Below are 23,951 nucleotides of genomic sequence, written 5' to 3' on the forward strand. Positions count from 1 at the left end.
AGAGCCCCAACGTGAAATTACAGTGAGAACAAGAACAATAAGTAGCGGTGAAAAAGACAAAGGCAGATTTCCTGTGGTTGAATGAGGAGTCAGATGTCACCCCTCCGACAGCCCTAAACCCAGACTGAGAACTCCCAGTCTGCATGATGACGAATCCTGCTGCCAGTAAATTATTATTATAAGGAGGAGGCAGCAACAGAAGAAAATGATTACTTAATGATGAAAACCCAAAACCAAATGTCAGGTGCACTGCAGGTCCTGCTCAGGAATTATACATCTGGTGGGAGTAGTGAGGCTTCAGGTTGATTTTAGTGACTCCTGTCTCATAAGGGAGGCAGGGAGGGGAGGGGATCACAGGTCCACTGCTTGGGGAGTGCACTGAAAGTAGGATTTCCCAGGCAGGATTGGAAGTGCTGGTGGCGGGAGCCAGCGTTTGCAGGTAAAGGGACTAACTAAGCAGAGATCTGGGGAGAGTCAAGTCCAGGGGTTAAATGGAGCACAGAGGATGAGGAGGGAAGTTGGGAGGAAGGAGACAGAGGAAATCAGAGCTTAGAAGTGCTTCCCCCAGCACTGGGTGTTTTTCTTTGATTTCCAGGCAGCAGACAGCTGTGTTTCTGAGCAGGGTGTGACCCACAGAGCTGTCTTTGTTGGGGGTGGGGGGTCAAGAGGGTCCAAGGCTGCCCCACGGTGGTTCCCTGGGGAAGGTGTTCCCCAGCTTCTCTATCTGCGGGTGGATTTGAACCCTCTGCCTCTCTCTAGGAGCCAGGGCTCTGGGCATCCTTGCCTCTGTCATTGGAGAGCCCGGTGCTCAATGGCCCTCCAGGCCTCGGGGAGCCCTACAGCAGAAGCTGGTTCAGGGACGGCCATAAGAGGGCAGGAGAGGGCTGGTTATGGGCCTGCAGCCACAGCCTCTGCTGTGTGCTATCCTGGTCTGCAGCTGGAGGCCATGGGAGCCCTCCTGGGCCTGGAGTCTGGGAAAGGTGGGGGTGGGAAGGAGAGGGAGGAGGGTGGAGGGAGGAGCAAGGCCAACACTGCCCTTTGGGGACAAACACCATGATGAGAACTAGCCGATGTCAGTCAGGCCTGGGTTGGATTACCAGCTGAACCACTTCCTGGCTGTGTGAGATTGGAGGAGTTAACTGACCTCTCTGAGCCTCATTTCCTCTTTGGCAAATTGGGAGATGTTAATAGCAAAGTTATAGAGGTGTTCACATGAAAAAAAGTGGAGGCACGGTCTGCAGTAATCCTACTGCATGGGCCAATGCCTGCCCTAGGTATATGTGCATGGACGAATGGTGTGTGGTCTGGGGTGGGTGAATTCTTCTCTCACCTTCACGGGAAGAAAGTCCACAGGGGTCACTGCTGGCACCGGCAGCCTTCCCAGGGCCTCTCTCTGCTGCCAGACCACACTGCTCTTGCTCTATTTCTCTCACTCCACCCAGTGGCCCGGTGTCGAGCTGCATCCCACACCCCTGTCTTTCTGGGCCTGCGTCTCCAGCTCCTGCTGGGAGGCTGTCACTCCCTAGCATGGGATGTCAGCAAGAGGGGCTTCAAAGCACCCAAACTACAGGTTTTCCAACAAAGCCCTGGGGGCCTGGGGAGGTGCCTGTGAGGGTACCTGTGCAGGGTTGGGGCAGAGAGGGGCCTTGCACCCCCTCTTCCACTGTAACTACAGAGGCTCAGCTGTCCATCTGTTTCATGTAACAGAATTCCATGTGTGCTTCTGTTTGAACAAAGGGTTCTTTCTGAGTGGAAGAAAGCCGTCTAGTCCCTAAAGTGGGACGAAACCAAGCAGGTTCTGCACTCCGTCCAAACCTCCAATCAACATTGTCCCCAGTCAGACAGATTCCATCCTCTCCCTGTTGTCACCTTGCTGATATTTATAGCACGACCGTGTCCACCAGAGAGCGTAATGGGCTTTTTAGGCTAAACCAATTAAACTTTCCTCCCGTAAGTCATGTCTCCTGGATGGCTTCTTCTGCCCTTCTCTGAACTTGTTTTATCTTCATTACCTCAGCTCTTCATGGCAGGGAAGGGCACAGCCCGGGAGTTCATACATCCGTTACTGGGGGATGTTTGCCTCTCTTCCCAGCCCCACCTGCGTCCTGCCTGCGACCTTCTGCCCCAACCGCACTTCTTCCCTGACTGTAAGAGTCATGCTGCAGACCTGGGTATTGCTGTCGACCCCTTGGAAAGTCTGCAGAATACACTCAAGGAGGGGGCACTGGTCTTTCCCTCCTTTTTTTCTTTGCTCCCTCTGATCTTCAAATCTCAAGCCTTTGAGCCTATGGGGAGTACACTGGACTGGCACCACTGCAACATGCAAAGATGACTGAGTCCCAGGATGTGCCTCCAGGCCCTAGGCTGGTGGGAACTGGCGGGAAGCATTTCCCAAAGGTTGGTTATGAACTCAAGGCCTTGTGAAGATAGTGCAAAGAATCCATGAGCTTAAAGGCAGTAATACTATGCTCCCGGTTCTTTTCTAAATCAATAATAAGTATTTATTTTCTTAAATAGGATGGTGTGACTGCTCTGAGGGTTTGCCCTGAGAGCACGCCCTCCCCGAGTAAGTTGAGATCAGATAAGCTTGGCGTGACTGACTTTCCAGCCTGTTGGTTCATCACTCAGCCGATCACCAACCACCATCCTAGGGAGTTTTACCATCGGGAGGTATTAAATTCCTTTTCTGTTTAGTCATACTCAGTTTAATTTACATCCAGTATGGACCATTGGTTTAAGACAAGAAGTGCAAGGAACTCTGAGATGGAAATACAATATCAAGTTAAGGAGGAGCATAAAAAAAAAAAGCCAGAATAATTCTCAAAATTTTCCTAATACTCTATAAACCAAGGCTAACAAGGGAAAACACACATTGGTAACTATAGACAATTTGGTTTTCTTTACTAAGAATAAAGAGGATCCACTCCTGCAATGTGTTTTTGAGAAGTGCTTGCAAATAGCAGCTTTAAACTTTCTCTTTAATCTGAATATCCAAAGAAAGGAAACTCTTTCCATTAAAAAGACTAGTTGATTTTTCAAAACACTGTAATTTTAATAACTCCAAATAAAAGGTACTACCGTGTTTCCCCGAAAATAAGACCTAGCCGGACAATCAGCTCTAACAGGTCTTTTGGAGCAAAAATTATTATGTCATATAAGACCGGGTCTTATGTTAATCTAATTTTTCTTATATTAATTTTTGCTCCAAAAGACCCGTTAGAGTTGATTGGCTAGGTCTTACTTTCGGGGAAACGGTAAAAACAGTTTTTTATGCTACAACTTATAATTACAACCTGCATTTTAAAATATATTTGGTCCCCAAAAGAAACATATCACATTAAAATCTGTCATCAAATTGCCTTTTGGCATAATTAAAGTAAATGAAGCAGTATATATCACTTATTCAATGGGGAAAATACCCAAATCCATTTTTAAACATTACAGAGATAAAGGGTGGTTAAAATAAACTTTATAATATAATCTTTAATACACTGATCTAAAATTACATTACCTTTAAAAATCACCCTCTTACATACCAGAGAAAAACTGTAAAGTAATTTTTAAAAATTCACTGGTGCTATTCTCTAGATTTTTTTGCTTTTTCTCTTTCTGGATCCATTGGTAGATTTGCATTTTTCAGGGCCTCTGTGGTTGGATGAGGTTGTATGCCTACCCCTGGCCAATGATTTGAGAGGGGAATGTTCTAGACCAGGGGAGTCAAAACTTTTTTCAACGGTTTTTACCAAGGGCCATATGCAGTAAAATACCAAACAGCTGGGCCACTCACTCGAGGTGAAGTACGTATTGCCTCACCTGGTTTAATTAAGTAAACTAAATATATTTTTGGAACTTGCTGCGGGCCAATTAACAATGGATTGCGGACCGCAGTTGGCCCGCGGGCCGTAGTTTTGACACCCCTGTTCTAGACCCTCCCAAACTCCTTTTCCCTCTGGCACAGTGACTTGAAACATTTGAAATGGTGGCTGTTCCATCAGGTTGGCTTTCTGAGAGCACAAGCATGTCTGGTGACCTATAATGGACATGTTAGCTGAGCAAGAAAGAAAACTGTGCTAAGCCCCTGAGATGTAGGGGTTATTTATTACTGTATCCTAACCACGCTTATCCTGGCTGATACAATTCCTAAATGGGAACATGTGAGATTGTCTATCACTAGGAATAACAGACTAACAGGCTAAGACTAGGCTTGGGCCTTGGAGAAAAACACACCTATTTCTGAATCCTGGACTAGCCATTTACTAGTTATGTGGCTTGGGCAAGTTACTTAACTTCTCTGAATTTAGTTTCCTAAACTTTTGAAATAGGGAGCACCATATCCACCTTGATTGGCTATTAAAAGGATTAGAAATAGCACATGGAAAACATTTTGCACCAAGTTTAACACATAGACACTTTAGAAATAGAAGCCATCATCAGATGTTTTAGTAAACTTCCTTTAAGCTTATCTGCACAGCACCCCTTTTCCATGCCCTCCCTTTTTTTGGCAAACTACTCCTCCCCCTTTCTAATCATGTGATTCTAGTGAGGTTGCCAATCACAGTGGCCTGTGCCCTGGCAGAAAGGATGGACATGTAACCAAGGCCTCATCAATCCCTGTCCCATTCACAGTGATTGGTCAAAAGGCTGGGCATGTGACCCAAGCAAGGCCAATAAGGGTGCTTCCATGGGATTTGATACAGGACAACAGGAGAGAGGTTTTATCCTCCATGGATAGTGACCAACGATGTCATAAGCCTGGAGCTGACAGTGGTCATATTCCCTACCACTCAGAAAACCTCTTCAACAGAAGAGAATGAGGGCCCTGTATAGAAAGAAGAGCCAAGAGATGGCAGTGATGGGGAGGGAGGAGGGAAGCAAAGAGAAAGGTAGGAAAGGAAGGAGAGAGGGAGAAGCTCTCATCATAGTTTCCCTGGATCTATCCAGCCTTGTCCGATGCTAGCAACACCTGTTTACTCCTAGTTACATGAGTCAATACATTCCTCACAGGTTAAGCTGGTTTGTATTGAGTTTCTGTTGTTTGCAACCAAAAGTAGCTTGATGAATTCAGACATGCACATATAACACATAAGACATGGGCACACAAGAGGACATGAAAGGCATTTCTCCAAAGAGCACATATGGATGACCAACAGACATGTGAAAAGATGCTCAACATCACTAACCATCAGGGAAATGCAAAGTAAAACCACAATGAGATACCACCTCACACCAGTCAGAATGACTATTATGAAAAAGTCAACAAGTAAAATGTGTTGGTGAGGATGGGGAGAAATGGGAATCCGTGTGCATTGTTGGTGGGACTGCAAATTGGTGCAGCCACTGTAAAAACAGTATGGAGATTCCTCAAAAAATTAAAAATAGAACTACTATATGACCCAGCAATTCCACTTCTGGGTATTTATCCAACAAAAACACTAATTTGAAAAGATATATTCACCCTTATGTTCACTGCATATTGTTTACAATAACTAAGATATGGAAGCAACCTAGATGTCCATTGATAGATGGATGGATAAAGAAGATGAGGTATATATACAACGGAATATTACACACAGTAAAAAAGAATGAAATCTTGCCATTTGTGACAACATGGGTGGACCTAGAGGGTATTATGCTAAGAGAAATAAATCAGACAGAGAAGGACAAATACCATATGGTTTCACTTATATGTGGAATTTAAAAATAATAATAACAAACAAACCAAAACCACTCAGAAACAGAGACCAAAGTGATGGTTGCCAGAGGAGAAAACAGACGGGGATGGGCAATAAAGGTGAATGGTATTATAGTCAATAATATTGTGATAAGTTTGCATGATGACAGGTGATTACTAGATCGAATCGTAGGGGCGATCGCATTGTAAGGTATAAAAATGTCACTATATTGTACACCTGAAACTAATATAACTAATATAATGTTGTATACCAACTGCACTTAAATTTAAAGTTTTTTAATAAAAAAAACAAAAAGCAAAAAAAAAAAAGCATGGGCATACAATAGTAACACAATCCAGGCAGAATGTGATAAGCACCACAGAAGATAGGCCAAAGGTGAGCAAAAACACAAGGGAGGAAGCAGTCACGCCTGAGGAGGCTGGTGGTGATCAGGGAGGACTTCCTGAGGGAGGTGGCATTTCAAACAAAGCCTTGAAGAAGCATAACCTGCCAATGCGTGTTGTATGTATTTATTTTACCTTTTGAACCACCAACGAGAACATACATCCTTTTCCTCACCTCATCTCTTCCCGACTCCAGCAATAAAACCAGGAAGTGATGTGAATCCTACTTTCCCAGGACTGAAGATTAAATTAGTGCTAAAGAAAACATTTCAGAAAGTTTCCCGAGAGATTGTTCTTAAGCCCTGAATTTATCCACATCCCTCACCTCCCCAAATACTAATCAGGTGCCAACAAAGTGGGAGGATAGACAGGTAAACAGGACCCACATGCCCTGCTAACTTCATGGAGCTGGTAGTCCATCGGGAGCGGGTGAGGGGAACGACATCAGAATAATGAGAGAACAAGGAGCGAGACGGAAAATAACTGTGGGGACAGAGGGTGCAGGCATCGATCTCAGAGAGCGTGTCCAGAGCCTTTCTTATTCGGGACTGCAGAGAAAAGGATACTGTCGCAAATGAGAGAAAGTTCACCAGGGCAGAAGGACCAGGGCATTCAAAGGCTCAGAGGTGGGAAGGAGTGTATATATCAGTGAGACCGAAAGAAGAACAACGTGGACAGAGCATGAGGACATGGAGGCTGGAGGGGATGAGGCCCAAGAGGCAGCCACAGGCTCAATCACGCAGCCCTGATGGCCACGGAGGAGCTGAGTTTACTTTATAGGTGTAGGAAGCCCCCATAAAGTGTACAGCAGGGGAATGACAGGTCCCTCCCATCCCCACTGCTGCCAGCCCGAGCCTGCCTTTTGCCCCATCAGCCCCACATGGAGGATCTGAGTACCTCACTCACCAGACTGGAGGCTCCTCCTGGACACCCAGCGTCTCCGTCCTGGTGTCTGGCCCCATCTCACGTCCTGGTGCTCAAGATCCAGCCTTGGCTACTGGCCCTGTAGCCCACTTTCTCTGAGATGAGAGCCTGCTCTACTCTTATCACTTGTCCTGGGCAGAGTTTCTCAAAACATTGCCCCTGGAGCATCTGAATTAGAGTCACACAAGGTGTTTGTGCAAATCCAACTCCTGAGAGTGGCTGCCTGGGCAGGCCTGAGGTTCTAAGTTTGCAGACGCTTCTGACGGCTTCAGAGGTACCCCTAAGCGTAAGGCTGGGGTACTCCTGGCCTCCATCCCAGGGCTGAGCCCTGCCTGCTGGTTCACCTATTTCGCCCTCCTACCAGATGCCCAAACGTGGACCTCCTCCCCACGGTTCCCCAACTCCCAACCTCCAGGTCACTGAGGCACATCTGCAGGTCTATACCCTTAATAATTTCTTGCAGGACATGCTCCTGGGTGCTGGACATCTGTCTGAGCCACCAACCCCTGTCTATCACTGTGTCCTCCTCCCCCAGAGCCCCTGCTTGGTCAGCTTCTCACGCCTGCAGCTTGGGCCCCATGGGCCCCATACGCAGGTCTACGCCCCAGGCCCCGTGGCTCAGCACGTGGGCTTTATGGTGGGATGGGCCGCGTTTGTACCCTGGCGTTGCTGCAGACCAGCTGGGTGGCCTGGGGCAAGTTACTCATTCTTTTTGAGTTTCCACTTCTTGTCTGGGAAATAGAATGAATAATAACTGTCTTGCACACTTGCTCTGAAGAGTAAATGAAATAATACACTCAGCAATGCCCAACATATAGCCAGCACTCCATAAATGTTAGCTACTACTGCTGTTTTGACCCTGATTACTATTATTATTCCTGGACAGGTGTGAGCTGCTTGACAACCAAGCTCCCATTCATTTAAAGGATGTTAGAAACCTTCCTCCCGACAAGAGCTTCGTCTCCCTTGCTGTCCCTCCCTGAGTGAGGACACTGGTCCAGACAGTGTCATAGGGTCAGTCAAGAGAGGGGAGATGACAGGAAGCAATGGCCCCAAGAACCACTGTCCCCTCCCCCAGGGCAGGAGCACATGGCCTGTACTGAATTCTCAGGAAGGAGAGGGTCTGCGCCCCAGTCCCCTCCTTCCATACCTGCTGCTCTGGCTAAAATCTATTTTTATCAGCTTTGTGCTCCCCTGAGCTGAGACGTTCGGCTGCAGCAAACAGCTTCCCTGGGGGGGAGAGGGAGGACCTATAACTTCCATGCCTCTCTCAGACATCATTGCGTGAGTGGTTCTGCTGCTCTGGGACCTTTGTTTGCTCCAGCTGGGGAACCAGCTGTCTGGGAGCTGGGGCCGCAGAGCTGGGCTGAGGCCTGCACAGCCCCCAGATGGGAGACGAAGGCATTTTCTTCCAACCCAACTGCCTGGGGGTGGCCTGAGAGCTCCAGGGATAGGGCCAACATAGACACAAACCCACATGGGAACCGTCCCCTTACCTAGCGCCTACGGGACATGTCAGGAAGTGAGCTGCACAGAACCACACCTATTGGAGTTGGCAAGGACCTCAGAGACCATCTCTCCGACCCCTCCATTGAACAGCTGGGGAGCTGAGGCGCGGCGGAGAGGGGGACACTGTGAGTCCACAGCGAGGCAGAGCCACAGCACCTGCCCTGGCAGTGCCCTCCCTGGGGGACTTGCTCGTAGGGCTGCTCAGCCAGATCGTCTGTTGCCCAGAGCAACAGCTCCACACCTGGCTGGGCCAGCGCCCCTCTCTTGCCAGCTGGTTGGCCTCTGGTCTCACTCTGTTTACTGCCAGCATCGCCTTTCTGTTTGTTTTCTTCCGAGAAGAGCCAGAGGGACCAGGCAGGGCCACAGCTATTGAATGGCCCTTCTGAAGAGCAGACTGTTATTCCAGCAGCTCTGGAATGTGTAGAAGAATGAAACGGAACTGCTATTTGCAGGGTGGGGAATGATCTGGCCCCAGCTTCAGCCCTGTGTTTATTATGGGGTCAGAGTTTTTAAACAACACCAAATCCCAGATTTCAAAGCATGGGTGTGTCACTTTCATGCCTGTGCCTCCTAACGTCCCTGGGAGATTAAGGTCATTGGGTTTTACAGCCACCAGCATCTATAGATAAGGGCTGAGGTCCCACCAGTTGAGCAAGCAGCCCACTGTATGGGTCCCACTCTTCCTACTCTAAATTGAAGGCTGGGAACCAAATTAGTCCCACAGTTCTGGGGACAGGTAGAGAGTTACTATATGCGATGCAGAAAGTCCCTCAAAATGTATGGGTTTTCCAAATAGAGGGCCACTCCAGCCTACACAGCATCTTTGTGTAAAAAAAGTAGAAACCGTTTCCCGTTCTACAACCCATTTTGTTTCCAATTGTTGAAAAAATGCTGTGCTATTTGATTATGGTAGTACAAGATGGCTGATGGCCAGAAACTGTCATTATTCATGTACAGATCTGCAGTGTATACAATAGGAACAGGACCTCCTGTTGTGTGACACGTCACCTGCAAGGTGGTGCGTGGCAGCCTGCCGAGACCTTTGATTCTCCCCTTCCATTCCCTGAACACTTGGTTCAGCCTGGGATGCACAGCCCATGGTGACCCAGGAACTCGGGGAGCAGACTGACGAGGTCCTGTGCTAGAATCTAAGGGCCTCCTCCCCCCTCCTCAGCACAAGAAATGGCCAGAGGTCCCAGGGCAGAGATAGGAGCCAACAACTGCGTGGAAGGTGAGAGGGGCAGAAGGCTGGGCGCTACTCCTGGCAGTGTGGATGGGGCGCTGACGGGGCGGTAGGGTACAGGGACGCAGGCCAACATGGGCGTCTACAGGACAGCAAGAAATAGGGGCACAAGGCCAAATGCATCCAGAAAGCACTGGAACCCTCCCTCCAAGGTCTCCCTCTGAGCTGGGAAAGGAAAACCCTAGCTAACTTCTCCAAAGGGAGAGCATGAGAGGGAAGGGCTGGGAGAACAGGCTCCTGGGTCTCATTCCTCTACACAGGCTGACAGAACTATTCAACTCCTGGATAGTCCCCACCAAAATCTCTCAAAATGGGGGGAGAAAAGGTAGACCCTGGGGGTTTTTAATTCATTGTCACCTTCCTTTAGGAGCCAGAAAGACAGCTTAGCTTCCCGCTTACCCTCACCCCGCCCGTCCCTGCCTCTGGGCCCTCACCTTCAGTCACTGCCTCTGGTCTCATTATCTGCCCACTGATATTCAGAATGATTTCATTAACGTCATCGAAAATGCAGTCATGAAGAACTTATTAAGGAAGTCTGAACTCGCCAATGCTTTCCACGAAGAGCCAACTTAAATACCAAGCAAAAGATCCATTTCCAGCGTCAAAGAAAACCCCAAATGCATACGGTCAAAGAAATATTGTTGCTCTTGGTCGATGCAGAAGGTGCTGCCAGAAAAGCTGCAGGAAAATTATTAATATCTATTTTGGGGAAATGTGGATTAAAAATAAACAGCCGTAGTCGAGGGCAGACATATGACGATGGAACAAATGTGAAAGGGGAGTGCGAAGCCGGTCAGCCACAAACTTTGCGCCTGAATAATCAAGCTCGATTTGTTCCCTGCAGGGTTCATAACTTAAACCTTTTATTATGCAAAGCAGCCAATTTGGCTTTACATGGCCCAAGGAGGCATGGCATGATGAACAGATCAAATTTGCCAGTCACTTCATTTATGAAAAGGTGGACTGGCTTGAAAGAGATTGTTTCAAGTTATTTTCAACCCTTTGGACATGGCAACCTGGGCCTTCTAAGTCAGCATTCTCTCCTAAAAGCTGATGCAGAGAAAAACTGATGGTGGAGTGGGGAAGTGCAGGGGATGACCCAGGATAATCCCCGGGGTCCCAGGGAAGAAACCCTCCCTGTGTGCCAGTGGACAGCCTTCTGCATCCAGAGGTTCAAGAACTGAGCTACCATGCAGGCGGGTTTACAGTCTTTGTGGCTCCTTGGGAGCTCTCCAGGGTCCTGACACCTCTGCTTGAAACTCATGACCTAGGGGACTCTCAGGCCTTGAGTTGGGTCTGCCACCTCTGCCTTCCTGGATTTTGCCCTCCAGAAACCAACTACACCTAATCTGAACAGCCTGCCAGTGTCTGCATCCTCTTCGGTCTTACACTACATGAAAAAGCAGCATCGTATAGTTGAAAATCACACAGATGTGAGTTCAAATCGCAGCCCTACCACTCATTATGTGAGTTGGGAAAGTGATCTCTTCCCTTGATCCTCACCGCCCCCCTTCCCTGTAAGATGAGAGAATAACACTTGTCTTTTAAGGTTGCTGTAAAGATATTAAAAGTTGGCCAAATATAAAACACTTACCTTGTGTCTGGCATATAGTAGCAGCTCAATAATAAACGCCGACATTATCACTCATTTGCCTCAGTGTTGTGCTTAGGCTGCTCTATCAACCTGTCAATCCCTGGACTGGTGACCCCTTTCTGTCCATGAGTTAGGACTCAGTGGTCACAAGTAACAGAAAAGGGGCATGAGCTTACGACAAAAGTGGGTTTGCATTACAAGGTCATGGTGGTGTCTAACGGAAGCCAAGAGCCTGTGTGCACTGCATGTCAGTAGGGCTGCAAACTGGGAGCAGTGAGGTCACCAGCACCCCTCATCATCTCCCATCTCCTTCCTTCTAGGATGTCTTCTTAGTCCATCCGGAGGTCAGTTACCTCTGTTCTTTCCCTTGGCAGAATACACCCTCTGTAGTTCATGGGTATTAAGATCGTAGGTATAGAACAGAGACTGGACCAGACTGACTCCATTTACTCAGTCCCAATTCCAGCTGATCAGAAGAAAAAATCTGATAAGGCCTGTTTGGAATGACCCCTGATACAAGCCAGACTGGGGGCAGGTCACCCAACAGGAACACGGCTACTGGTCTGGGAGAGACATTTCTGGGGGAGATGGGACAACATATATCCAATAGAGTCACTTGCATTTCCAGTGCAAGTCACTTTCAGTTGCTGGTTGATGCATATAAGTTGTTAAATTATACCACAGATGATAGATGGATGGATAGATAGATAGATAGATAGATAGATAGATAGATAGATAAGACTTTAGAAGTGATATGGGGTAAATGTACTTCAGTTTATAGTTTTAAAATGTGTTGTTCTTGTCCTCCGATTCATGCAGAATAAAAAGCTAATGGTCCTTGTCAACGTGGGACCTACCAATGCCATTCGATAACTTTCACTGTGGGGATCCCAGTGGGAAGCATTGCAGAGTCTTTGCATAGAAACCCCCAAAGTGTTCCCAGTCCCGGAAGCATCCTGTGTCCCTGGCAAGGAAGGATGTCAGAGTGACTGGGCCTCCTGGTTTCCTAGTCTGTGTACCAGAAGCAGTGTGACCCTGAAGAAGACACCCCTGGCCAAGGGCTGACCGCACGTAGAAAGCTGAGCTTAGAATCTGTCCTCACACAGCCCGCTCCAGGATAAATGTTCAGCCTCAAAGTGCTTGGCTGCATAAGCTCATTCTCCAAGGTCTTCGGACCCTTCTCTGCATCCATTCTTCCTACCCGTAAGTCCTACCACCCTTGCAGCAGCCTCTGGTTTCTGTCTAGGTGGTGCTTCTGAACCTGGCTGGACATCAGAATCATTTAGAGAATGTTTAAAATACTAAATTTCCTTAGACCAGCCCCCTTTCAGGGATTATTTTGAAAGCTCAGTGGTGGGAGCAAAAACTTATTTTTTAAACAGCTTCCTCTGTGATTTGAATTTACATTAGACTTGAGAGCCCTGAACTAGGGTAAACAGTCTCAAAGCACAAACATAAGTTGAGGAGCTGTTGTGCGTGCCTGGGGGTAAGGACTTCAGATGTGACTGCTAAGAACGGCCTCTGCTTCGAACACAAGGCCTTGGGGAGCACTCCAGGCTGATCAACTGAAGGACCGTCTGGACTATTAAGGGTGTTGCCCCATCTTCCCAAGAACCCTCAGAAGAATGGTACCCAAAGGCCTGCAATTTGAGGAAAACACTGCTTTAGTGAGAGACAGCTAAATCAATGCCTACGTGATCACAGGGTTATAGTCTGCATGGAGCCACTGTTTACATAACTCAACAGCCAGGACTAATTGCTAAGGGTTAATTGGTAACGAGAAAGTGAGAGGCCTCAGCCCCCCTAAGAGGGGCAGGGAGGCTTTAGGGAAGGGTGAGAGACGGCAGTTAGGACCAGCAGAGAATCAGGGAGCTGGACCAAAAATAGAGACTAAGAGGGAGCTTGGGAGGACAGAGAGGCTCACAGGAAACTCAGGGAAACAGAGAACTAGATGGAAAATGCTAAGGAATGCTAGGAAGACCTGCAGGATTGTAAACTGAGTCATCTCAGTGGCTCAGGGGAAGAACTCAGAGCTCTCCAGAGACAGAGAATTTGGCCTTAGACATGGACTTGCCTCTAACAAACATTGTGACCTTGGATAAGCTGCCTAACCTCTCTGGGTCTTGGTTTTTCCATCAGTAAAATGGCAGGGTGGGAGCAGTTGATCTCTGGGTTCTCTTCCAACTCCAAGACTGTGGACAATGGTACTATAATCTGGGGAAAGCTCCACCCTAGCGGCCGTGAGTGCTGGAACCTCCCCTCATTCCCCGTCTGGGACCTTCATGCTCAGATTCACCACACTGAGGGGACCATCCCCTGATGACTGACTAGAGCAGAGATTTGGGCACCAAGGGAGGGAGCCACCTAGGAGGGGGCCATGGAAGCTGGGAGCCTGGAGGGGTGTCAGAGCCGTCTGGGGAGCAGGAGCGGCTACAAGCATGAGTCCCAGGGCCAGACCCTGCTCCCATCACGGTCTTCCTCCCCCACTCGCCCTCTTCCAGGGACCTGAAGGGACCCTGCAAAGAAGTCTCACTGCTTCTAAAGACAGATGGAAAACCACAGTTCTGCTCATGACCAGGTCACACAGCCTGCCCAAGGTATCAGGATTTTTTGCTCTCAGCTGGAATGGCCTCAATGCAGCGTGGTGACTCGGTCATCTGGCAGTCACCCACCCCTTTGATGGGTAAAAACCAGATGGTGAATTACAGCTTCCTTGTGCCGTCTGTCTGGTCGCCGTGGGTTCTGTATCTGTCAGTGTCTGGTCGGGAATACAGAAACCACAGCAGTTATTTTAACAGAGAGAATTTAATCTGGAGAATTGGTTATATGGGTATTGGATGACTGAAAGGGAAAAAAAAAAAAAAAAAGGTGGGGAAGTGGGAGAGTCATTGAGAAAACAGAGTGAACGGTGCAAAAGCAGCTGCCGTCCCAGGGCAGGAACAAAGCAAGAGTTGGGGTTGTTAGAATCCAGAAGCTGGAGGAGGAACTGCAGGGAGAGGAGCTGGGACCGCGGCTTCTGAGGAGGGGTGCTGCCCAGGGGGTGTATCTGAGCGGGCACAGAGCACAGTGAGGCTGCTTCTAGAAGCGTGCAAGAAAAGCTGGAAACCGGAACTGACTTCTGCTGCCAGGATGAAGAACCATCCATGGGGTGAGGTTGACAGAACAAGAAGAAAATCTGGAAGGAGTAAGTCCCAGCTCCCCTCTCCTCCAGCCTTTCTGTCTCCTTCTGGACCCCCCAAGGCGAATCCTACCAGGGACCAGCTGGCAACGGGAACGGGTGGTTTGCCGAGTCCCAGCCCAGGCCACAAAGCCTCATACAGAAGAGTGGGGTTGGGCTGAGAGGCCATATCTGGCAGTTCAGCAGCCACGGGAGCCACAGCACGTGGGGGAGAATTAAGCAGGCCCAGGGGTACAGTGTAACAACTCAGCTAAAACGTGCTTTGCTATGATGCTTTGGGACCCATGGAACTGCAAGGGCCCTGGTAGATGGGTTTGGGGTGAAAACTGAGCTTGCAATGGCAGTGGCTTCCCAGCTGGTGCCCTAGTAATTCAGGGTTGGACAACCCCACTATGGATACAGGAAACCAAGCAAAGGCTGGCTTGCAGGCTCACCACTTTCAGCCTCAGCATTTTCTCACCAGCTTTCCTTTCTAGAGAGGAAAGGGGGAAAAACCATGAAGAGCTAACTTCTCAATGCAGATGTGGAGGGAGAAGAGCAACCCCCCACTCCAGAAAAGCCTTCACCCCAGAACTGCCCTCTAGGGGGCACTGCCTCCACTTCCACCAGACTGTCCTTGCTGGGTCAAACCGACTCAGGATGCTGGAAGGAGATATCACAGACATCTCTTGTCAAAAAGAAGTCTGTGATACATCGGTGTGGTGGGGTGAGGGGGCGGAGTGGGGCACATATAAAATTCTGCATGGCCCATGTTCACTAGCTACATCACTGCAGGAGTGTCAAGTCTGGGAAGCACCTGCCTGCCTAGAACAGGGGCAGAAATGGAGCCGAGTGGAGCAGCTACACTGTGCCAGGCCACCATCCCTCAGCTTTTACCACCCCCAAGCTGGCGGCCGACCTCCGACCGCCAGCCCCCTGCCTGCTCCGCCTGCGTACCTGGAATGAAGGAATTAGTAGCCCTCACCGGTGCCTGATGGAGCATAAGTACCCCAATCCCTAGCTAACTGAGTTAGTGGGCTAACTCTCAGTTGCCTGTTTGACACGATTTCCCTGCAGAATTCAACTCCAGACGCCCACAGAAGTAACTCACATGGAAACCCTCTCCTGCCTTCCATGTCTCTTTCCCACTCCCACAGAGTGTTTCCGGGATCACCTCCTGGGTTGCAGTGTCCTTGACTGGGGGAACTGAGACACGCAGGAAGTGGGGAAAAAGGAGAGAGGCCTCGTGGCCAGACAGAAGCTGACCCTGGTGAGACAATGAGGACCCAAGCCTCACCCTCTGCAGGCGTCCCGAGCCCCCACGGAAGTGCGCACAGCCAAGCTGCCCTCTGGAGTCTGGCCTGACACTCCGGCTGAGGTTTCTCTGAAGGAGACTGCAGCTGTGCTTTAGTTGGTTTGTTTTCCCCGTGACTCTGTCACGCCCATATCTACATGACACCCGGGGCTTTGAGCTCTGAGCATACTTTTGAAAAGGGAAAATCTGGGTCAGGCTGTCACCATCCAAGTGAGGTTTCAAAGGACTTTCCATTCCCCAAGCCCTTCCCTTTGAACTTGGCCAAAACTTTCCTCCCAGGCTGGTATTTCTTCCTCAGAATGATAGCCCAAAGGTGAAAAATGCAGGGCAGCGTTCACCGCAAGTGGGTGGGGTTGTTTTTGAGTCTGATGAGTAAGTGAGGAAAAGTACTGGCAGTTGAGGCTGGCAGCCCCAGTGCTGCCTGGGACCTCCCGGCCTGCTGCCCGGGCCTGGCCAGTCACTCATGGCACGAGCTGCCACTCAGCGAACCCCCTTTATGAACCACAACTGGTGAAAGCCACCAGCTCTTTTCTTCTTGTACTTCCTGATATGGCTGTGGTACGTGGTCATCCACAGAGTTCCAGCCCTCAGAAATGTGTCCCAGCCCAGACAGGGCCAGAGGGCACTGCCAGCATTGGTGTCACCATCCTAGGAGCTCTTCCCTGCATCCTTGGGCCATCCATGCCTGCATGCCCTGGGCTCCTGGCTCAGTTGGCCAATTCAGGCTAATGCAATTCCAGGGCACTTTTCCAGTGGCAGGTGGAATGACTGGGAGTTGGTCTCTCTGGGCATGTGTGTGATCTGTGGAGAGGGGTATGGAGGGTGGGCTTCCTTTCTCCAGGACTCCAGGACGTGGAGCATAGTTCAAAAGAACAATCACGTGCAGGTCCCACCTCTGTCCCCCACAGCCATCCAGCGGCCCCCCAGTATCCAGAGGGAAAAGAGCCTGGAGCCCCTTGGCCGGTCTCAAAGGGGTCCAGAGAAAGCCTTGAAGCCTGCTGCCCCCACCAGTGCCCCTCCGGGGGCGGGGAGGTGGGATATCAGCAGAGTGGGCACTCCTCAGGCACTGCCGCCTGACGGATCAATGTGCCAGGTTGAAGCTTGAAGCCGGGCTCTGTCGCACGGGTTTGGAGAGCAGAAAAGTGGGGTCTGCAAGGATGGGCCCCAGAACGACCCTCCTGCATGTGAAGTCCCCCTTCCTCGTACTGTCAGAGCCAGATGAGTTCCAGCAGAGGTGGCTCCTTTCCTTGTTCCTTTCTATTTTAATTTTGGTGTACAGTTCCACGAGCTTTAACACGGGCAGACTTACGTACCCACCATCGTAGTCAGGATACAGGACAGTTCCATCACCCCCAAAACTCGTGCTGCCCTTTGTAGTGATACTTTCCCCACCATTACCCGTGGCAACCACTGACCTCTCCTTTCAAGGTGGAAACAGGGAGAGGGGAACCCAATGAACTGAAACAAAAATGAAGTCCAATAATGAATTACATGGTGGACCAGAGAGATTGTGAGCCATTTGGGGCTTTTCCCCAAAACACCAGGTGGACAGACCTCAAATTGAAGCTTCCAGTGGATACATCAGGAACGAGACTGGGTTGGGCCTCAGCAGAGCTGGGACTTAGCCTGGACTCCACTGTGTGCCTCTAGGCAGGTTTCTCAGCTTCTCTGAATCTCGGTTTCCTAGGATCGATTCTTGCCGGTTTGATAAGGGTGTTTCCATCGTGACGGTCAGGCTTTCTGGCGAGCATCAGAAGAAGGTGGACACAAAGGCTTAGATCCCACGTGTGGCCAACCTCCAAGCCACGCTGGGGGGAAGAACCCCGCCTGAAATATTGAGGACAAACTACTTTGTGGCCATTCAAAACTCCGTACTTCACAATCAAGAAGTCTCTGGTGGCGTGGGAACTGTCCTCAGACTTAGAGGCCATAGAACAGATCTGACCAGAGGACAGAAATCCATTCTGGCAAAAGTGGTGAGTCAATTTGTGGTTGTGTCTGAACTTTCTCTCTGGACCACCCCTATGCCTCCTGCCCTTCCTCACCTCCCTAAGCTTGTGTCTCTAGATTGACAGCTCCATTCCCATTCAACAACAGTGAGTCCCCAAAGCAGAAGACTGAGACCTGGGGCTTGAACCAGAGACACCGGGTTCAACGTTGAGCCACTTTCCGGCTGGGTGGCCGTGGGCAAGTCACTCCACTTCACTGGCCTCACTTTCCGTGTCTGTAAATGGGGTGATAATAGCATCTCTTTCGTGAGGCTGTTTGGAGGGTCAAATGAGGCTATGCCTGTACAACAAGCCTTAGTGTGGGCCTGGCACACAGCGTGTTGTCAGCAATGATTAGTTCTGTTTGTTGCTTGCTTGTTGATATTGTTGCTTTTTAAACTTCAAAGGACATTGGACCTCAGATATCTACACTCTCTTCCAGCTCTTGTGTTCCTAAAACAGAGTAGGGCCTACTTCATCCATTTACAAAATGTAAAATTACGCAAAACGGATTTACTGGAAGCTATTCCGGAAGAAGGGCCAGTTCTGGCTGGCTCAGTTTTCACCACTGAACCCTGACTGACTCAGAGCAGTTTTGTTGATTGCAGAAGACCAGAAATTCTCCACCTCCTCGTTGCTGGTGGAAAGAGTCACTCTGAGAGGGCAGAGGCCAGGTCAGGGGCTTCTGGAGGCTGAACAAAGAACGAGAGGAGACCTGTATGCCCCTCCCCCGCCTGCACGCATCTGTCACTCACAAGCCCCTGGGTTCCACAGCGGATCTCTCCACTCACGGTTAAGCCACAGAAGCTTCTGGACTTTGCCTTGGCTGCATGAGGCAAGGGGAGGTCCCACCCCCGTCCCTTACCTCATAAATGTACAGACTCTGCTTTGCCTCACCAGGTACCTGCAAACTGCATCATAAAATGCATTGCTGTCAAGCAGTGCACATTTTCTCAGAGGCCCAGGGTTGTAACTGGGGGTGTCTGGTCTGATCGGTGGTGACTCAATAGCAAATTTATCGCTGATAACCACCAATAACGTCATAAATGCAATACTGTGTGTCTCCACTTACGATACTCGGGTTATGCTCCAACTCCTATAAAGTGGGCATGAATATACTGAGTATTATATAAAATGAACCAATGGTCTAGATGCAATATATGTGCATCTGTAAAAATACAACCATATCATACATTTGAACTAAAACCAATATTCTAGCCTTAATGGACAGCAATTAAATATTTAATACCAGTTTTCCCTACTTGCTTTGAATTCACAATGAATTTGGGAAGGATGATTTAGGTAGCTCAGGTCTCTTTTAAAAACTGCTCAAGGAAGCCTGACTGGTTACCGTGGCCATCAATAACCAAGGTCCCGGAGGAGACAGTGGCATCAAGCTCGAAGCACTGAACTCCTAGCTGAGTGACGAGCAGCAGTGGTTAAGGATGGTGTGTGCCCCACGGAGGCGCGTGCTCCAAAGGGACGTCTGCCCCACACAGCGCTCCCCCAGCCCTCCCACCTCTGCAGGGGAAGTGTCCCTGCCAGTTACCCAGCAAGGCTGGTGGCTGTGCCTGTCTGCTGAGCTCAGGGAGGGAGGGCAGTTTTATGCAGTTGCCACAGGAGTGCTTTGGGGGACCACTGGCATCAGAAACATGGGAAGCTGGGCCTCGTCCCGATGTCCTACTTCAGTATGGCTGAGAGGGACCCAGGAAGCTACATTGTAAGCAGCCCCTTCGTCACTCTGGTGCACATAGGTTTGAGAACCCCTGTGCCAGGGGTTATTCTCATCTCACCCCCCTCCTGGCCAGGCATTGCAGGCCACCACTGTTTCCCCGGCTACAAGAAAACCGAGTGTAGGCGTCCCGCATACGCAGTCTGCAACCGTCCTCCCTTCCTTGCACGTAATCCTTGTCAATCACTGGCGGTGCATCTTTCTAGACCTTTTTAAAAATGCATTTGCATACTCACATAGAATTTGAAGTTCTTATTGTTTACAGAGTGGCATCATTCTAACGCACTGGTATGGAACTTCATTTTTTCACTTTACAAAATGCCAGGAAACCACTCCAAGTCAGTGTGTGTAGATCTGCCTCGTTCTTTTTCTCTCTAGCATCCTATTTCATAAAGGCATTATGCCACAGGTTCTTTAATCACTCCCCTCCTGAGGAATGGTTAACCTCCCCCCCACACGCACACCTTTCTTCCCTCCGGTTACTAACCATGTTTCTTTGCACAAGTCCTTGGGTTCACTTGCAGTCTATCTATGGGTCCTTCCTTGGCAAAGAAGAAAACAGACGGCCCTGGGCATTGCTCCTGGCAGTGTAGGCAGCACTTGGCTGACCCGCCACACTTCCACAAAAAGCCTTTAAACAATTACCTGGCCTCTGCCTGGAACAGTAGCTTCTCTCACTGATTTACCTCCCCCTTAAGTGAGGGCCCTCCTCACTTCATCCCCAGGATAACGTCCCAGCTATTCTCCCCTGTCGGGTCTCCAGTTTGTGCTACCAGATTGTTCTTCCTCACCCACCATGGGATGTGTCATTCCCTACGGAACCTACAATACCAGGCAGGGGCTTGCCTCTTAGCAGGCTGTCGGTCTCCCTCCAGCGCGAAACCCCGGAGGGCCCGTCCACTGACCTGCTCTGACCGGCCTGAGTCTCCGCTCTTTAAGTCCCAGGTGGGAGCTGTCGGGGACGCCTCCCCTCCCAGTTTGTATCCCTGCAGATAACCTGCCTGCTCTCAATCCCACACAGGGCTCCCGCCCCCATGAGAACCCCTCTGGGGTCACTCCTGGTACAAGCCTTTCCTCCATCCTTGGTGCTCCCCAAACACTTGTATGTCCCTCACCTCTGCTGAAGTTCTTCACTCCAACTAGTGTACAGCTGCCTCCTGTGTGCAGGTCTCTTCCCAGTGGGCCTGCCGGCTCCTTCAGGGCAGAACTGCCCCAGTGCTGTGGACATCAGAGACCCTAATTCAGGGCTGCCTCGGGGCAGACACTGACCAGTGAGGATTCCGAAGGACTCAGATTCTGTTCTCGGCACCCTTCACCCCTTCGCACTTTCCCTGTGTGACTTAAACCTACTTGCCAATGATTACATCTCCAGCCCTGCATCATCTCCCCAAGATAAGACAACACCTCTTAGCTGGCTGCTAGAACCATCTACACAGACGTCTCCATGTGTGTGAAGCAGGATAGAACTCCTGCCCCCTCCCCAGGCTCTGTGTTCTCGAATTCAGCCAGTGAACATGGCAGCCCTGTCCTGCATCTCACCCAGCTGCTGGCCTCGGGCACATTTCAACTCCGAGCTCTTGCTGAGCCTTTCTCAGCTGCAGTACTGACGGCTTCCAACCTGCTGCGTCAGCCTTACCCAGGTGCTCTGCTAACACAGAACAATCCATCAATAAACAAGGAGGAGCTCACGTCCTCATAGCAGGAGACTCATCCAGCAGGCGTGTGAAGCTTCGGAGGCCAGGCCCTGCCAGAGTTTCTAATTCAGAAGGTGGGGCCTGATAATTGGCATTTCTAGTAAGTTCCCTGGTGATGTTTAGGCTGCTGGTCTGGGGACCACACTTAGAGAACCACTGCCTGACAGGGTTTGGAACTGATCCCTGCTGCCCTGATTTGAGGTGAGCCTGAGGCAAATCCCTACTTACTTCACATCTTCCTCCAAATCTTGTCCTTCTCTTTTTGCAGCTGGTTTCACAAGGCTGACGGGGAAGTTACCCATCCGGGCTGGTGGCCAGGCCGCTGGCCGGTGAGCTAAGGGCGGGCAGGAGGGCAGTTTTGTGGGGTTGTGACAGGAGGGCTCCAAGAGACCACTGGTGTCAGCATCACCACAGCACGAATTCCCCCTCCTCTTTCCTGGTGCAAGCCCTTTATCCCCTTTATTTCAGTGTTTTGTGTCCTTTGGAGGGTCACAGGCCACTTTGAGAATCTGACAAAAGCACAGGGCTCATGTCCCTAGAAAAACATATATACGGACTATTTGCATACAATTTCAGGGGACATCACAGATCCCTCCAAATCCCACCACAGACCTTAGGCCGAGGACCCTGCTCTAATTCAGTGATTCCCAACCTTCCCTGTGCAATAAGATGTCACCTAGAGACAAAACACACACATGCCCAGAAATACCCCACCACTACCACAACAGCAGAGATTCTGATACAAAGGGCCCAGGGCAGGACAGAGGCATGGGCCATTTTTAATGCGCAGCCAGGTTGAAAACCACTGCAACTGGCCTCCTCGCTTTGACCTAGCCCTCCTCCCTCTTCCACACCGCCTAGACCGGAGGCATCTCAAGGCCCTTCTGCTCGGTGGGGCCCTGGCCAGGCCTGAAGCCCTGCGGCCTGCCTGCCATGATGATTACGGGTGGGGGGGAGGCATTACTTGGTGTCTGTCCAGGGTCACTTCTCCTCAATTACCATCCTCACAAGGGTTCTCACAGTCAATCTCTAGGCTGTAGCTCATGTCTTCTCTGAGAGAACATCTGGAGGTGTTAACCCCATCCTTCCCACGTGGGAATAGCCATATCCCATTAACTAGGCCACTCCTTCCCACTTAGATTCAGATTAGCAATAGAAAGAGCTGCGATCCTGTCCTGTCTTCGGAAACAATTAAGATGAAAAAGTGTCTCAAGCAACCACACGGAAAGGTCGGCTTTAGCACAAGGTGTTCGCACGCCTAGGAGAATCAGTGTGAGTGGTAGCGTCCCCAGAGGGTGCTTTCAGATTTCCAGCATGCGGGACTCTGTAATCAATACCTGGAGACAGCATAGGCAGTTGTAATTGATTCAGCGGAGTGCTTAAATAGAACGATCATAGTCTAATTATCGCTCATTGCTGACTCGAGTTATCCTCTAAAGTTATAAAAACAATCGGTGCTTCTCCCTACTCCTTCTGAGGAACTGAGCAGGAAGCAGCAGAGGTTGGGGGTGGGGAGTCAGGGCAAGAAGAGGAACAATAAATGGCTCTTGCCCCTCGCCTGGGCAGCTGGGGTTTCTGGCTGCCCAGCATCCTTTCCCTTTTGTGGTACCAGCACTTTACTTTCCCTTTGAGGAGCTAACCCCGACCCCTTCCCACAACCCCCCATTCCCCTTGCCTCTGAGCACAAAACATCATCTGCCCCAATCAAACCTTCTCTGGTTGAATTTAAACTGGAGTGAGATGACCTGAGGCCACTCCACTGGCAGCAACCTGAACCAACTGCCCTTTCGTTTCAGCTAATAACCAGGTCCCCAGAATGATTAGCCTGCCTTTTATTAGTCTGGATTTTCCAGCTTTTCCTGTATCCTTCCAATAAATCCTTCTTTCACTTCAATTAGCCAAAGTTGTTGTCTGTGTTTTCCAAGCAACACAAGCTAACAGATCCATGTTACCACAAAAGGCCCTGCTAGGAACGTTCCGAGGGATGACCGTTAAGAGGCTGTATCCTGTGTCTTCTGTCAGGGCGGGCGTCTAGGCCACTTCAGGGCTAAGTGCAGACACTGTTAGGTCAAGGCTGTAGTGCATGGGTACCAAGACAGTTCCGCAATATAGGGAGGAGCCCCACGAGGCCAGCAGACTGCAGCATGGCCACTTCCCAGCAACCAGAGGTAACACACAATGGGGCAGCTAGCTGCTCCATCTTTGGGGTCCTTGGTCCTCTCACAGCCAAAGTTTCCATCGGTGGCTGGTGTGCTAGCTTCCTGTGGCTGCTGTAACAAATTACTACGCACTGGGTGGCTTAAGACAACAGAAATTTATTCTCTCAAAGCCTAGAGGCCAGAGGTCCGAAATCAAGGTGTCAGCAGAGCTGTACTCCCTCTGAAGTCTCCAGGGGAGAATCCTTCCTCGCCTCTTCCAGTTTCCGGGGGCCCTAGGAGTCCCCTGACTCCAATACGCCAATCTCCAATTTTGTTTTTACGTGGCCTCTCTGGGTATCTGTGTGTCTCAAACCTCCCTCTCCTTTCTCTTATAAAGACACAATCATTGGATATAGAGCCCATCCTAAATCCAGGATGACCTCATCTTCAGATTTTTAACTTAACTGCATTTGCAAAGACCCTTTTTCCAAATAAGGTCGCTTTCACAGATTCCTGGAGTTAGGACATACCTTATTTGGGGCCATTATCCAACCCACTACAGCTGGTATCTAGGACTAGAA

General features: G+C 49.9%; 1 protein-coding gene and 1 long non-coding RNA gene across 8 annotated transcripts in view; one reads left to right on the forward strand and one right to left on the reverse strand.

The window, feature by feature from the left end:
- The window catches only part of R3HCC1L (R3H domain and coiled-coil containing 1 like), a 187,469-nt gene that overhangs the window by 53,775 nt on the left and 109,743 nt on the right, over nucleotides 1–23,951 (reverse strand). The window lies entirely within an intron of this gene.
- Nucleotides 14,244–19,057, forward strand: LOC148755170 (uncharacterized). Its single transcript, XR_016018898.1, has 2 exons — nucleotides 14,244–14,530; nucleotides 17,506–19,057. It is a non-coding gene; the product is annotated as an uncharacterized LOC148755170 (long non-coding RNA).

Source organism: Rhinolophus sinicus, chromosome 15, assembly GCF_057876585.1.
Source record: "Rhinolophus sinicus isolate RSI-liver-muscle chromosome 15, RSI-T2T, whole genome shotgun sequence".
NCBI classification, from domain to species: Eukaryota; Metazoa; Chordata; class Mammalia; order Chiroptera; family Rhinolophidae; genus Rhinolophus; species Rhinolophus sinicus.